Below are 14983 nucleotides of genomic sequence, written 5' to 3' on the forward strand. Positions count from 1 at the left end.
ACTTCAGACCTTCATCAATCCATTCAAAGGAGGGATTTACAGGAGGCCCCCCCTCTCTCTCTCAGACCGGGGGAGATCCTTCTCTAGTTTGTTGATCAGCTGTGGTGTGTGGATAAAAAAAGTGAAAATGGTTGTTAGATATGCTCCTCCTTATTTATATTCTTGCCAAGGTAATTATTACTATTTATGGGAAAAAGATACACCGTAGCAGCTGCAGGTGAGCGAAGTTAAGCATGATGGGAGGGAAAGACAGTTCAAGTCGTCTCTAGTCACATTTGAGTGCAAGTCCAAGTCTAAAACTCAAGTCCCAACCCCCCAAGTAATTTGTCTTTGCAAAAACTTCATGAACGAGACTTCTTGTTAGCTTTCAATATAAACAGAGAAAGGGTTTGAGGCTGTAAAGTCTCGAGATTTTTCATGCACAGTTGGAAATGATTTGACTTTCAAAACCTCAGAGCTCTGGAGAAGCAGAATAGGTTTCACCAACTCACGAGGTGATTGAAGAGTGAAAGCTCACACTTGTTGTATGAGGAAGAACTTCATTAACTAGAAATTAGACCGACGACTTTCAGCTTTCGTCAGGGTCATATCAACACAGCATGACACATCGTTATTCCAAACATTTGTAAGGCAACTTTTCCTTTAAATCTTTTGATCATTGTTGTCGGATGGACCGCCAGATGGATTATCAAAGTAATATCTTCCTTCCACTCAATACAGCAAGTGAATGACCTTTAGTTTTCAAATAACCGCCATGTTGGTCTCAATGAATGAAACTACTCCACTTAGCAAAGACGCAAAGTGTTAGGTGCTGATCATCAAACTGTAAGAGGGGAGCCCAGAACTACTAGTGTAAAAAGAAATGGTTAAACAACCAGCTGTGTTTGCTGACTAATAACACAGAGATATGTCACAGGCTCTCCATCACACTGCCTCACTGTATTCACACCACAGACTGATCGTCACCTTGCACCGTGTTACTCTGTTTGCTACTGCTGCTTGGATATCTTACACTTTAAAAAGAATTGCAATTATACGACCTACAAATTGTGGGCTGACTCTTCTGAAGGAGATTATGGGTAGGCGTGATGTGGTAATTTATCCAACCTGCTAATTTAAAGATTATGTGCTGATGCACGCATTTGATGCTTGTGCAGAAAACTTGTATTGCTCAGCGTTAAAAATGAACTGTCGAAGGAGAAGGACAGGTTACTTGGATCCCTTTTGTCAATAACATTTTTGACACTGACGCACTAAAATAATGTAAAAGAACTGTAGGTTGAGTGTGTATTGACCGGAAGCAACTCATTCCTGCTGGGAAGGTTAATGTGTTGCCAAATCCAACATGTTGTGGCACGATATGAAATCGACTCCTGAAAGAGTTACTTGTTGGTTATATAAAGAAGTTCCCACTGTGTGCTCGTACTTAGTAGAAAGCACATGACCAGTTGCAGCACTCCATTGCCCTGTAGTTGAGAGAGTGCAGCATTGGGCATGGGGACGGAAGGAAGATGCCCCTGGCTTCACCACTCGGTACATCCCCCCCCCCCCCCCCCCCCCCCCGCGCCGGTGTCTGCTCATTTGCAAGAGTTTGATGGCCTTGAACTCTCTGAGTGGATGCGAAGTGACAGCATCAAAGCCTGAGCTGAGCCAGTCAAACTTCACAGCCCCTCCTGTCAGCGAGAAGATCCCAGGGGGAGGGAGGGAGAGAGGAGAGACAAAGGAGAAGTTTTCAGGGAGGCATCTCGGCTCAGTCCATCATTTCAGTGCATCAAACATCCCCTTCCCATTAAGACCATGCCAACTCAGTGGTCTTCAAACACTAAGAGGTAAAAAGCCTTTTACATGACAGTAACACTGCTCTTTGAATATATGCATAAATATCCATGCATATATAGAGTCATATATTTCCTCCTCCCACCCCTGATCTCACGTTCGGTTTAAGGCGTGTTATGTGTTTTATGGACTTTAAAAGGCCGGAGAGAGGATCAGAGGCCTGTTTCCCATGAGGTCAGCACTTTCCTCCAGCACCAGGGACGGGCATTGAGGTGCCTTGTAATGCGCAAGGAGACGAGACCTAATAGATTGATACACAGGTTTTGACATGCTATTTGAGCGTGCAGGCCCGCTGTAATTGGCCACGTCATCATGCATTAAATTAACGATATATAGAAAAGTGCCCTGAGACGAGTGTCTTGGCCCGATCCGTCAGCCATCAGAGCAAAGTGCATGTGACAAGCCGTTCTGAGAGGAGCAAAGGGAGAGGAGGCGGAGGGAGAGCTTTTTTTTTTTTTTTTTTTTAAAGTACTTCTCTGATGGACATCTCAGCTCAAACTCTGTCTCTTTCTCTGCTCGATGGCTTGCTTTGCAGTCATCTAGAAGCAACACAGCCTTCAGGGACTCATTCACACCTGGCAGGCCAGAAAAGTGCCATTAACTAGTGCAACAAGATAGAAGACCAGAGCAACACTCTGTTGACCAACTAACTGCTGAGTCAGAGTCAGTCACACGGAAAAGTTTACTCATCTCTCTTTATGGTTATGATGTTAGTAATCAATGTGGACAGCAGGTTTCTTTTTAAATTAGAAAAACACCTTTGCACATCTGCTGCGCAGGAGAGCAACGTGTCACTTTAAAAGATAAACTCCTGCACTCTTTCTAACTTGCAAAACAAAAACAAAAAAATGCAATGGCAACGTTTCGGTTCGAGACCTTCATCAAGTCCTTTAAGTTTGTCAAAAATGGGCTTGACATATTAAACAGGAAATGGCTGCTTAAGGTTGCATAGGTTTTCTTTTTAAACCCAAAGGCTTCTCAATTTTCTCCATTTAGTTTTTTAGCTATTTTAAAACTAGCTTGATAACATTGTGGACCTTCATATGATGAGCTGGACATCCTAAAGATTGTCGCATCATTATTTGCTAACAGCAAGTCCTTTTTTTTTTTTTTTTAATTTAAGCTGGGAAAACAATTTGTGATTTTCATTCTGTGCCAATTTTTGGGCCGCTGGACTGATTTTGTTGACTGGCCAAATTTCAGCCTGATTGTGCTTCATTTGCTGAGCAGTTTACAAGTCGGCACAAGAGCCAATCATGGCCAACCTGGCATGTTTGAAATGTTGGCCGTACAACTGCTCACACTCAGACAGTAAGAGCAGAGCCATGAGCCGATCACCTGATTTGAGGGCTTTTTGTTTACCTGATTGTGCTTGCACAAAGTTGCAGACAGTGTCTGAAAGCACCATGGAAACAGCCGGCATGTCAGTTTAATGTCATGACATGTTGACAGGAAATAGCTGTGGACCTCCAGCTGCAGCTGTTGGTAAAGCTGCGTGTGTGTACGTGAGAAATCGAGTGTTTGTGACTGTGGTTATGTTATATGTATATATGTGGTTTATTTATAAAAGGACCATGTACAATATTAAACATAAATACATTTGATGTATTCCACCAGAGTTAGCTTAGCGCTAGTTTAGACCTGCAGGAGACAAATGATAACATAGATCTGACTTCAATCTGTGGGGCTTTTCAAAGGAAACTTTATTGACAAGTAACAGTGTGAGCACATAAACTGTGAGCATCATATACGATTAATTCATTCAGTGTGAGATGACACTCTACTATGACTTTCTTACAATCACACAGTGTAGGCCCGGCCTCAGCTGCTGACACTACACAGGGCTACTGAAACTCTCAGCCGTCCACCAATCACTGACGACATCTCAAACTTCTCAGAACAAAAAGCTTCAAAGAAATAAAATAAAAAAAACATTCCTGCTGTGGGAGTTAGAGTCGGACTTTGCCCGGGGGTTTGCAAATGGCACCCTGGTTCGTTAGTATGGGTGAAGAAATGATTAAAAAGTCTCACCTTTGGGTGCCTTCTCACCTTAGACCTGAGTAGATCACATGCGTGTGCATACATGTACAGGAATATAAGCCCGTCGTGATCTGTGTGTGTGAGCGTGATGGAAACACTGACTCCTCTAATCTTTAAATTACCTCTGAAAAAGGGAGCGCTGACCTTTACACATAAGTTATATAAAGTTCAATTTAACAAGCCTCTCCTCTATGATTTATTAACTTGAAATCTGAAGTGGAGCCCGTTTCTTTTAGTGCTTTGCTGCAAAAAAAAAAAAAAAAAAAAATCATGGGCAGGAAGAGAGACGTATCACCTGTGGAAACTTTCAAGAGTTGGCAAATCTGTCCACAGTTTTGAACAGTGTGAGTTACACGCTCGCCTTTGGTTTTGTCTCAGTTATTCCCCTGCTGCACATTAGCGCTTGTGTATTAGCTCAAATGGCAGCTCAGAAGTGACTCAGGCATTGAAAAGCAATCATGAAACGTGAGTCATGCTTGTGTGCCGTATGTGTCAGTTCATTTCCCCCTCTTTGGTCTTCTTTGACTGCCGGTGTCATTTCATCCCTTCACCTCTTTACCCGCTCCTCTCCTGTCATGAAAGCCTCCTCCTCCGCCCTCACTGTACAGCCCAAGCTCAAAAGAGCAGGTCAGCTTTCTAAAGACGGCAAGAAAGGAGGGGCAGTGCTAGAATCAAGTAAGTGACAGAATGCACAGAAAGGACAGAGGTAAACACTTGAGATGAGAGGGTGAATGACGGAGAGAGAGAGAGGGGAGAAAAAAGGGGGAATGATGGGGAGGAGGGAGATCTCCACCATGCGGCGTTTGAAGCAGGAAGCTGGCGAGACAACAGAGGCAGCTTTATTCCAAAGACACAATGAGCGAAAACGCCACAATGGGAGTCATGCAGAGAGCAGGCCTGCACTACACCGAGCCGCACACACAGGATTAAAGCAAACACACACTTCAAGATCCACCCCATGAAAGGAGAGGGAGGGATATATGTTACACACAGACACCAACAGAGAAAACAAAACACAACCGATATCTCTTTGATGAAGGCTCTTTTTTTTATAGTGTAATGTTTGCTCATGCTTTCATAATAGCTGTAGGTGCATTGTGTCTGCAAAGTACCTTTTTGCTGTTTGGGGAGATGATCCTAGTATTAAGGTTGGGAAAAAAAAAAGATTCAAATGTGGGAGCAAGCGTCATAGGTGCAGACACACACCAGTCCAAATTGGCTGTTTGTCATTCACTGTTTATTTTGAGTGTTTTCATCCTTCTCTCCTTCAGTACACCTGGGCCTTAAAACACTCCGCTCTGTGTCTAAAGCTGTCCACACACATTTGCATAGAAAAGCCTTTTGCATATCAAACAGCCGGGACACAGAGCTCACATCATCTCTCACTGATTTACAGGGAGATGCATGTTGTGCTGACACGCTGGAGCGCGTGTCCCCTTTACCTCCATCTGCCCTCTGTGGTCATATCTGAAATGATCAGCGGTGATTGTGTGTGTGTGTGTGTGAGTGAGCGTGCATGTGTGTGTGTGTGTTTTTGATTTTTAGTTAAACAACATACTTGTGTGATATAGTGTGTGTGTGTAGTAAAGCACCACACTACCTCCTTCACTACCTCTGACACACACACACACACACACACACACACACACACACACACACACACACACACACACACACACACACACACACACACACACACACACTCCCGGTCAGCCCTCTTCTTGACAGGGTGCAGTGTGGCTGCTAATAAGGGTATTCGTCACGCCAGCAGCTCGCCGTGACAGCGCTCTCCGACCGGCCGCCTCACAATTGTCCCTCAAATATGAACTTATCATTTAATTACACTTGGGGAGGGACTTGATTGCCTTGTCAAGATGCAGGTTAGTTAAGAGGAGAGAGATCTCGGCGAGAGACGACCTCGCCGTCCTGTCAAGCACTCTGCTCGTCACAGGATCATCTCGGCTTCAAGTCGGCCCCGCAATGAGAACTCATTTCTCTGCTACTCAAAGCCCCCCCCCCCAGTTTAAAGCCACTTCACTCTTATATCTTTAATATCTTTCTTGCTTTATTGTTAAGAGTCTCATGGTAATCATCAAAAGTACAGGCAATACGTTTCAATCCAATTTGAAATGTTTCCATTTTGTTGTTCTGAGCTTTTTTAATGTTGGGTTTTAATTGAGTGTGTTTACACTTTGAAAGTTATTTGGATTGAACACAGAGCAGCTCAGTTTACAGTATGTCGGTGTGTTGTGGTTGTCATTTAGCTTGGAGAGTTTGTTTCGGGCCGTCGGTGTTCAGCGCTGCCGGAGGAAATTTGGCTCCATCAAAATATAAATCACAAACTCGTGAAACCTCAGTTAATGTTGTGTTTGTACTGCATGCTAACTGCTAACTATGCTATGAATAACAAAGCCTTTTGACCTGCTCATATGAACAGTTTTCTATTTCTGACTTGGTTGACTTTTAGTCTTTTAGTTTGCTAATTCTGAGCGGGATGTTAATGTCCCTGTTGCGTCCTGTCTGCCACGTGTTACAGGTAAGCGGCAGTAACAAAAGGGGCTATGTGGGTAAAATGGTGATAATGGATAAAATCAGAGCCAGTGGGGTGGAGCAGCATTGTGTGTATGCGTGTGTGTGTGTGTGTTTGTGTGTTTGTGTGTTGTCTTTACATGCCATGCCTTCTTCACGGTTCTGCAGTGGAACCACACACTGGGACACCGAGCCATTGCAACGTTACAGAAGCCTTCATTTTTGTTGTCATTCGAAGCGGCTGTGGCCCAGTGGTAGCGCTGGTCTCCTCTCAACTGGAAGGTCTGGGGTTTGATCCCCAGCTCCTACAGTCACATGTCAAAGTGCCTCTTGGCAAGATGCTGAACCCAAAGTTGCTCTCGCTGCTGCCTCAGAATGTATGACTGAATGTGCATGAATGGGATTAGTTAGCACTGATGGACACTCACAACCTCTGCCATCGGGGTGTGAATGTCAATGGGTGAATGTGACTAGAAAAGGACAACACGAGCTGTAAAACACTGATCATTGGTAAACAAACATGACAGATGTCACCCATAATTTGATCGTCCACACCTCAATAATCTTTAGAAACGATCCAAACAGCAAACAAAGCTGTATTTCCATCAGGGCCAGTCACCAACTCTGAACAGCTCAAGGCTGTAAGGTCATTTCGTTTCGTGCACTTTTCCTTTAATTTAACAGACTGAAGAAAGTCAGACGATGATATTCTGCAAAGGGCCTCTTAAAAAAATGTTGTTGTCAAAGTTAGACGGCTGCAGTAAGAGCCACTACGGGTTTCTCTACCAGGTAAACTAGCAGAAAGCCCCTTTTCTTTATTCCCATCTTCAAGCAGTCATTTTTTACTTGTCACTCTGTTAGAAGAGTTTCCTCCACAGAGAAGTATGCCTCAGGACACGAGGCAGTTAAGAGTATTTTTCCATTTTACCTCTTTGCAGTTTTACATTCCCATTTGTTTTCATTTATGAAAGCAGTTTTTGTATGAATTCAGAGCCCTGTGGTTTGCTGGTGGGTAAGTGTCTGCTGTTTTGCATGTTGAAATCCCATTCCATCGCTTGCCCTAAATTAGTCCAGTGTCTGAGGTAATGAAATCACTCACGACATTAGGAAGTAACTTGGCATTGCTTTTTATTTCCTGTGCACTGCTTAACAGTTCTCCTGGGGGAAACAGGCTCCTGCCAATGAAAGTTCCACCCTGGCACGAGCTGAGCCTTCACAAATGAAGACATATGTCACTAAGAGAGAGAGAGAGAGAGAGAGACTTGAACAAAAAGGCCTGGAGAACTTTTTAATCCAGCACATACCTCTGTTAACAAAAAGGTCTCATAAATTCAACCTTTCCAATGAGACACAAATGAAATTTGGAGCCTGAAGTTTTAGCCATTTCTCTCCTGGATGATTGGAATGAATATGGGGTAGTTAAAGTTTAATATCCTATTATGTGTGTCTGTTTAACTTGCCCGGTTGCCTGGACTGTCAGGGACCTCTCTATTTCTCCTTTTTTCTTTGTCTCTTGCTCTTTGGGATTTTTCAATTCTTTCCAGTGCTTACGAGCGTGCCTAACAGTCCAAAATATGTTTTCCATTCAACACATTCAGCCTCCAGAGTTAGATTTGTGACATCAGTCTCCCTGGGAAAAGACTCTGGATACAGACTATATACAGAATATGAAATACGAGAGACTTTAAATATGGTGATGTGATGGCCATTCTCTTCTCGACAATGATTATGTCAAGAAGTTGAACTTTCTAACTGCCAAATGGAGATTTTTCACAGCGTCAAACTCTGATGATGAAAAATGAAGCAAATGCAAAGGTGTAACAAAACTGCAGTTCCTTAAGTGTCCACTGAAGGCTGACTCTAAGAATCATCCACCTGCACACCCCATATTAAAGTGTCCCATAGAGTTTTAGTTTTACAAATCGTTTTTATAACTCATCTGTTTTGATGAAACTTAGGCTAAGAATGCTTCACAATAAGGGGCGGGATCTGACCACAAGCGGAGGTGCTGTAGCTTTTTTGTCAGGAGGCTTAAGTCCTGTGTTAGCTGGACATCTTTGCCTGTTACGAGGCTGACTGAAAGTCTTGTTATGATAGCATCTTCAGCACTGCGGCCGCCATCAGTGGGCTTTTAAAGAGCTCTTCAGAAACCAGTGAGTGATATCACAAACACAAGATCAACAGATTTTTTTTCGCAAAACCAGGCATCAAAATAATATCCATATTAACAGCCCACAACTTACCACAGATGAGCAAATGATTCACATGTTGAAAATACTTCACTGAAGGTCGGCCTGATCCCTAACTGATAATAAATGACTATCCATACTGTTTGAACATGTCACATTAGTGTTATAATCTAAAAACATCCATGCCATGTTCCATATTAGGGTCAGCAGTAATAAATAAATCTGAGTACTGATTGAGTGCACGTCAATGTGGATTTCACAGTACTGAGGTTACAGTGCGTAAAAACACATTGTTTAATTACAGCCTGATTTTCACCAGTTATCTGTGCTCTGGTTTTTGCATCAACATGCTAATGTGAATATGCACTCCTCCAGCTCCACTAATTGTAACAAAGCAGATCATCCTGTTTTTTGATCACGTAATCAGTGAAGATGCACATAAGAAGCATTTTGGATGTGATGGCTTTCGGGCTGTGGGAGGAAACCCAATTTCATCATTGTCGCAATATGAGCATTTATAATGAACACATTGCTAAAGCCAACATTTATCGTAATGAATGAGAAATTATTTTTCATGTAAACAACTTTTATTTTCATATTGGATGGAAGACTGGGTATTAAAGTCCTGTTTCCACACCAGGCTGATGAAGCTCAAACTGTACTGTACTGTATCTTCAAAAATCGATGCCAATAAAGTAGTAAAAAAAATACTTTTCAGATTTATTTGGAATCAGCAGACACATGAAGCAACAATCAAAGAACAGTGTTTAGACATTAAAAAATGTGACTTTAAAGGCACTGGTGTCTGAGTGGTTTGGGTGTGCACCCCCTGTGCGGAGGCAGCCTGGGTTCAGGTCCGACCTGTGGCTCCTTTACTGATGTCATTCCCACTCTCTCTGTCCGTTTTTTCCAACGTCACTGTACTATCACTGCAGTGGAGAAATAAAAACCTGCCCAGCATCCCTCCCAACAAAAAGTGACTTTTGTGAAAATGTTCTCTTTTTTGTTCATTTATCACAATTCATATTTGTATAAAAATATTGACAATTGAATGGTACATTGCATATTTTTTCTCATGTTGTGCAGGCCTGTGAGCAATTGTTTTTGGGACCAGTAAAACTCATTCACCAGCCAACAAGCTGTCTCCTGCTTTTTATTAAATTGTATTATTTCTTCATTAAAATTAGGCTTTTTTTCCCAAACATTGTACAGTTTCTGTTTCCTCACCATGACTGTGATAAACCTGGTTATGTGCTGAATACAGCATACACACATCTGCATCGCGTTCTGATGTGACAAGCGTGGAGGAGTAATTGATTACATTAATAGCTAATTGCTGGCTCATAATTGGATCTGACTCAATTAAAAAACCTCTGGGTGATAGTAATGAAACAGGGCGCCGCGGCTGAGCGGGTGGTGTCGCGACCACGCTCGCTGGTGTGCCACAGGCACAGAAAGAGAGAGAGGGGAGGAGGGGAGGGGGAGTTCTTGATACACCTGCAATGCTAAATCATAAGCGCCTCACTAGATAGAGGCCGGCCTGGGAATGCTTTGTGCTGTTTTTGCAATTCCTCAATGCGAATTTATATCTTTTGCTTTGGGAAAGGTTGTAATATTTCACCGGGCGTGCGGCGGTGGGAGTGCACATGCGAGGATTTGGAGTGGGGGGTTGGGGGTGTGGATAGGGCTGCTGAAATACGGTATCAGCATATATTGTAATTTCATTTTGATAAGGCCATGCTTATAGCCTGGTATGGCTCATCTTGAGCAGAGCAAAGCGGGTGTTATTTTACATATTCCCCCCGCTCGGGGACACTGAGGTGCCATCATTAGCACTGCTGCACTAAAAAGAAATAGGATCTGCAAATTAGGACAGGTGCTCAGCTAGTGTTGCTTGCACAACACACTGGGATGCTGTGATAACACAAACCCAGCTTCAAGTCAGTTTATTTCCTGAAATGCAGATTTGACGTGGCTGATATCCGTCTCTGTACATGTGTTTAGTTTCTATGCAAATAGGTTGATATTAATATTCCTGCAGGAGTTTGTATCTTGTGTCTTAATCTTTCTGTGTGTGTGTGTGTGTGTGTGTGTGTGTGTGTGTGTGTGTGTGTGTGTGTGTGTGTGTGTAGATGTGTGTTTGTGCTTCTCTGCATCTTTGCGTCTCTCATTCTGTCTGCATGCTTGTGTGAGTGTGTCTGTCTGTCTCTGTGTGTGTGTGTGTGTGTGTGTGTGTGCGTTGCGTTCCCTACCTCTGCCGCCCTGTCAGAATTTCCTTTCAAAGCCGCCTGATCGGGTCGGGCCTCGTCAGCCTGTCACCGGGGCCGGCGTTTCATTAGGGCTGCCGCTCTCCGTCCGCCCGCCCCGCCGAGCACAAGAGCTCAAACACATGCGCAAATTAAATCGACATCCAAACTCACTCCCATACACAAAGCAATTTAAATGATATTCATTAGAGCGATGACAAGTCCTGATGAGCCTTTCAGTACTGCAGAGAGGGAAGGAGAGAGAGAGACTGAGAGACAGAGTGAGGGGATGGAGGTCTCTTTTTTTCCCCCCCATCAGCTTTTTGCCAGCTCTGTTTCATGGGCATTCAGGCATGGCGCCCATCAACGCACATCCACTTAAATAAAAGAAGAGATAAAAAAACTGCAGAGGCAAAGAGCTAAGTTGTTCGTCTCAGATATGCTCACCTGTCCTGTCCACTTCATACATTATAAGCTTCTAGCTTTAACGTGCACTGTCTTTCTGTCCTTATATTGAGATATAAAACCTTAAGTTACTGACTTACCAACACAGTGTGCAGAACTCCTCTGGGTACTGTACTTTTCAGGTTGAATGGTATGTTGCTCCTTGATCTATTGAGTGTACTGGAACACAACGTTGCATCTACAGACATTTTTGGACCATGTTCCCATGCTTCGTTTTGATTTCATGCCTCATCACTAGGTAACAATCACAAACAATATTCAATCAATACAACTTTAAATTTCCCTAAATTTAAGCAAGTTCAGGGTCACACGTCAAATCAATTTTGAGTTTAATGTTTAACTGGTAAAAGAACTTTAAAGGCCGACATCTGTACACTGTGCAGCATGTACACATGGACGAGTGGCTTTGAGTAAATAGTAACATGTACTAAATAATTCACAAAACTGATGACTCACCACGAACACAACCCTCATGGCTTATTTGCAACAAAGCTGTTCTAACAACGTTTTTGCGCCATTTATGCTGCAGAACCATTGACTGTGTAATAATACGGACAACGTGCCTCCATCTCCTTCTGTTTCACAAAAGTGAAGCCAAAATACCCTGGCACTGAAGATGCAGTTCCAGAGTTAAGACATGCACAGAGGGGGGCTTCAGAATGACCAAGGTCAAACATAAACGATCCCACAGGTTGGTCCACAGCCAACCAAAACTATTATTGTGTCAGTTGAAGCAGTCACTCGTGTCTACTGAAAGTCTGGTTGAGTTTATTAACAAAGCTGCCATTCATAACTTCACATTTGTGGGGGTTTTTTTTCATCAAATAAGCAATTAACAGACAACTTCTCAGATAAATGGAAACTGGGACATAAATCAGCATGAGAATAACTTACCTTATTGACAGACTCTGAGTTTGAAATTGATATTTATTTCTTTAAAGTTTGACTCATGTCACATCTGTTCACACGGAGGAAGCTGGGAACATGATCTTTACTGCCCATGGAGCCTGGTCCTACCTTCATAGCGTCTCTAGTGGACTTTCTACCTTGTAGTCCCCTGGTGGTGGACTGAATTACCAAACTCCTTTGGATCTGACGTCCCTTTGCACCTTTAAGAAAAAGCTAAAGACCCAGCTCTTCCATGAACACATATTATATTGTATTGTAGCTACTGATGATCTACTTCCATACAGCCTGTGTAATGCTTTGTGTACTGCTTGTGTCGGATCCTTGCTTGTGATGTACTTTCTCTCAGATGTTCAGTACACTGCTTTGGATACAGAAGTCTGCTGGATGAAAGTATAACATGTTACCATCCTCATCCTCAACTAACATCTGTTAGTTGTTTACTTTTCATCAAACACTTCTGATAATCATCATGCATGTACTTAAAGCTAGAGTGAGTCAACACTGTCAACGGATTCTGATGCACAAAAATGTCACAACCCTTCTCTCTCCCCCTCTATTATTTTCTCTGTCTTTTCAGGCACGAGGCAATTAATTCAGGCCTCTCCTCACAGCCCCTAATTAACCCCTTCAGGACTGAAATTATGCTTAACACTGGTGATTGAGGCCAAGCCTGAAATTACCCATCCTGCTTTGTCGTAATGACAAAATTCACATCCTCAGTTTGAAGTGTGTGTGCGTGTGCATATGTGTGTGTTTGTGCCCCCACACAGCCGCTTGTCTTTTTGTGTTTGCATCTGATACCTCTTGATTACCGCAATCCCTTTGTTAAAGCTACATGCATTCATTACCTCCCCTCTCTCATTAGCATGTGCAGAGAAGACATGCTTTTTCACATGTACACACTCATACACACACTGCAGGTAGCATGCTATACATTTTGTGGCATGTGTAATATGTTTCCGCTGCCTTTAGAGGCCTGCAGGCTCCACCGAGGGCCAATCGTCTTTTGTTCCTGTCGAGGCCAGCCACACATACTCACTGGCTCTGATGTTGTAATCAATTTGTGCCAGACGTGGTCTGGACGTGTGTGTTAATTAACGTTCTTGTGGGAGGAAATAATTTAACCGCAATAATGAGCTTGAAGAGGAGCAGTGAGAGGGGCGTGATCTCCAGGATAGCAGGCACACAGAATAGGGATAACCCTTACCCCCCCCCCCCCCCTGACTTCAGCTGATCAGGAGGAGCACGTGAAAGAGGCAGCAAATTAAAACTGCCAGTGTTTATTTTATTTTCATTTCTTTGACTGTTTGCTATGTAAACCCTAAAATCACTGAGCCCTGAAAGAGCTCCAAATGTTTCTTCTTTGGGTAAAGTAGGAAATGCATTGATCTAATGTAAAGAGATGCAATATGTCCTACTGTACATGTCTTCTATGCCTCCATGAAGCTGCACCCAGTTGGACGTGTCCACATCTCCACAGGCAGGCATGACGACAAGTTCTCTCCTGATAAACACTCTGAATGAGTGGAGTCTAACAAATCTGTTTAGTTTGCAATACAGTTCAAAGCATATATCCTACGTCTGCCATTGTCTCCTTTAGCATCACGTAGGGACAAACCTGCCAACATTTAGGTTTAGAAATATAGTGTGGGGGGGGTGAGTGTGTGAACACTGTGCTTGTATCGTTAGGATGTGATGTGCTGGTTCACATCACTTCTGCCTCTTCCACCGAATACTAAAATTGGCACATTTCGCAGAGAGCATGACTACTGTCCATGTGACCTGCGGTTGTAAACTAAAAGCCCACCAGGGTTTTAATTCACTGATGTATTCAGGTTATTTTTGTGGAGCAATGCCCTGTTCATTTTCAGCTAACTTGCACCTTCAACCAGCTTCCATCTTGCCTTCCAGCTTGCACAGAGTGAATCAGGTTGCCAGGTTAAAATATGAGGGGGAGACAACAGTGTCGGCACGCAGATCCACAATTGTCTTCCTGTGCAACACACAGCAATTGTTTTGTATAGAAAAAATATGTATATTCAATGCAAATGCAAAGTTTTGGATTCACTCTGAACTTGAACCACTGGTCTGAGCACCAAATCATTAAACAATATAACATTGAGCTAAAACCAAGGAATACAAAGTGTAAGTCAAAGACTGTGAGTATGAGTGGAAAATGCCTGATTGACATCACCAATCTGTAACTGCAGGAGGCTTTTGAGTCCCATTGATGGCGGTCTCCATGCAATTAATGCTGTCTCAAGCTAACTTTCAGTTCAGGCTGAGAGCTGGAGCTGAAGCAGTTTATGTTGCTAGAAAGAATCCCAGCTGCCATTGGGTGAGTAAGGCTACGCCCTGTACTGGTTCAAAGGGCATAAAGACAAATACAAATACCTTTAGATTCACCAATTAACCCAACAAGAATGTCTCTGGACTGTTGGAAGAAGCCGGAGTATCTGGATGTAACGCACACATTCAAGGGTGAAACATGTCGTCTGACTGACCGGGATTCGACACAGGAACCTTCTTGCTGTGAGACTAACCACTGCACCGCCATGCAGCCCTGGGCAATAACCTCAAAAGCATACATCCGAATCCAGATCCTGGTTGTGGTTTCTTCAAATCTAACTCGATGCTTCTTCTGCTCCACTTTGCTTTTTTTTTTACAGGAAAAAAGCATTTTCTAATTAGCTTTAAGCATTGAAATGTTTACCTGATCACAAACCCTCTTCTTCTGCGTAGGAATGCTTACATAGACAATCCTCCATT

This window comes from Symphodus melops, assembly GCF_947650265.1.
Source record: "Symphodus melops genome assembly, chromosome: 3".
Lineage (NCBI taxonomy): Eukaryota > Metazoa > Chordata > Actinopteri > Labriformes > Labridae > Symphodus > Symphodus melops.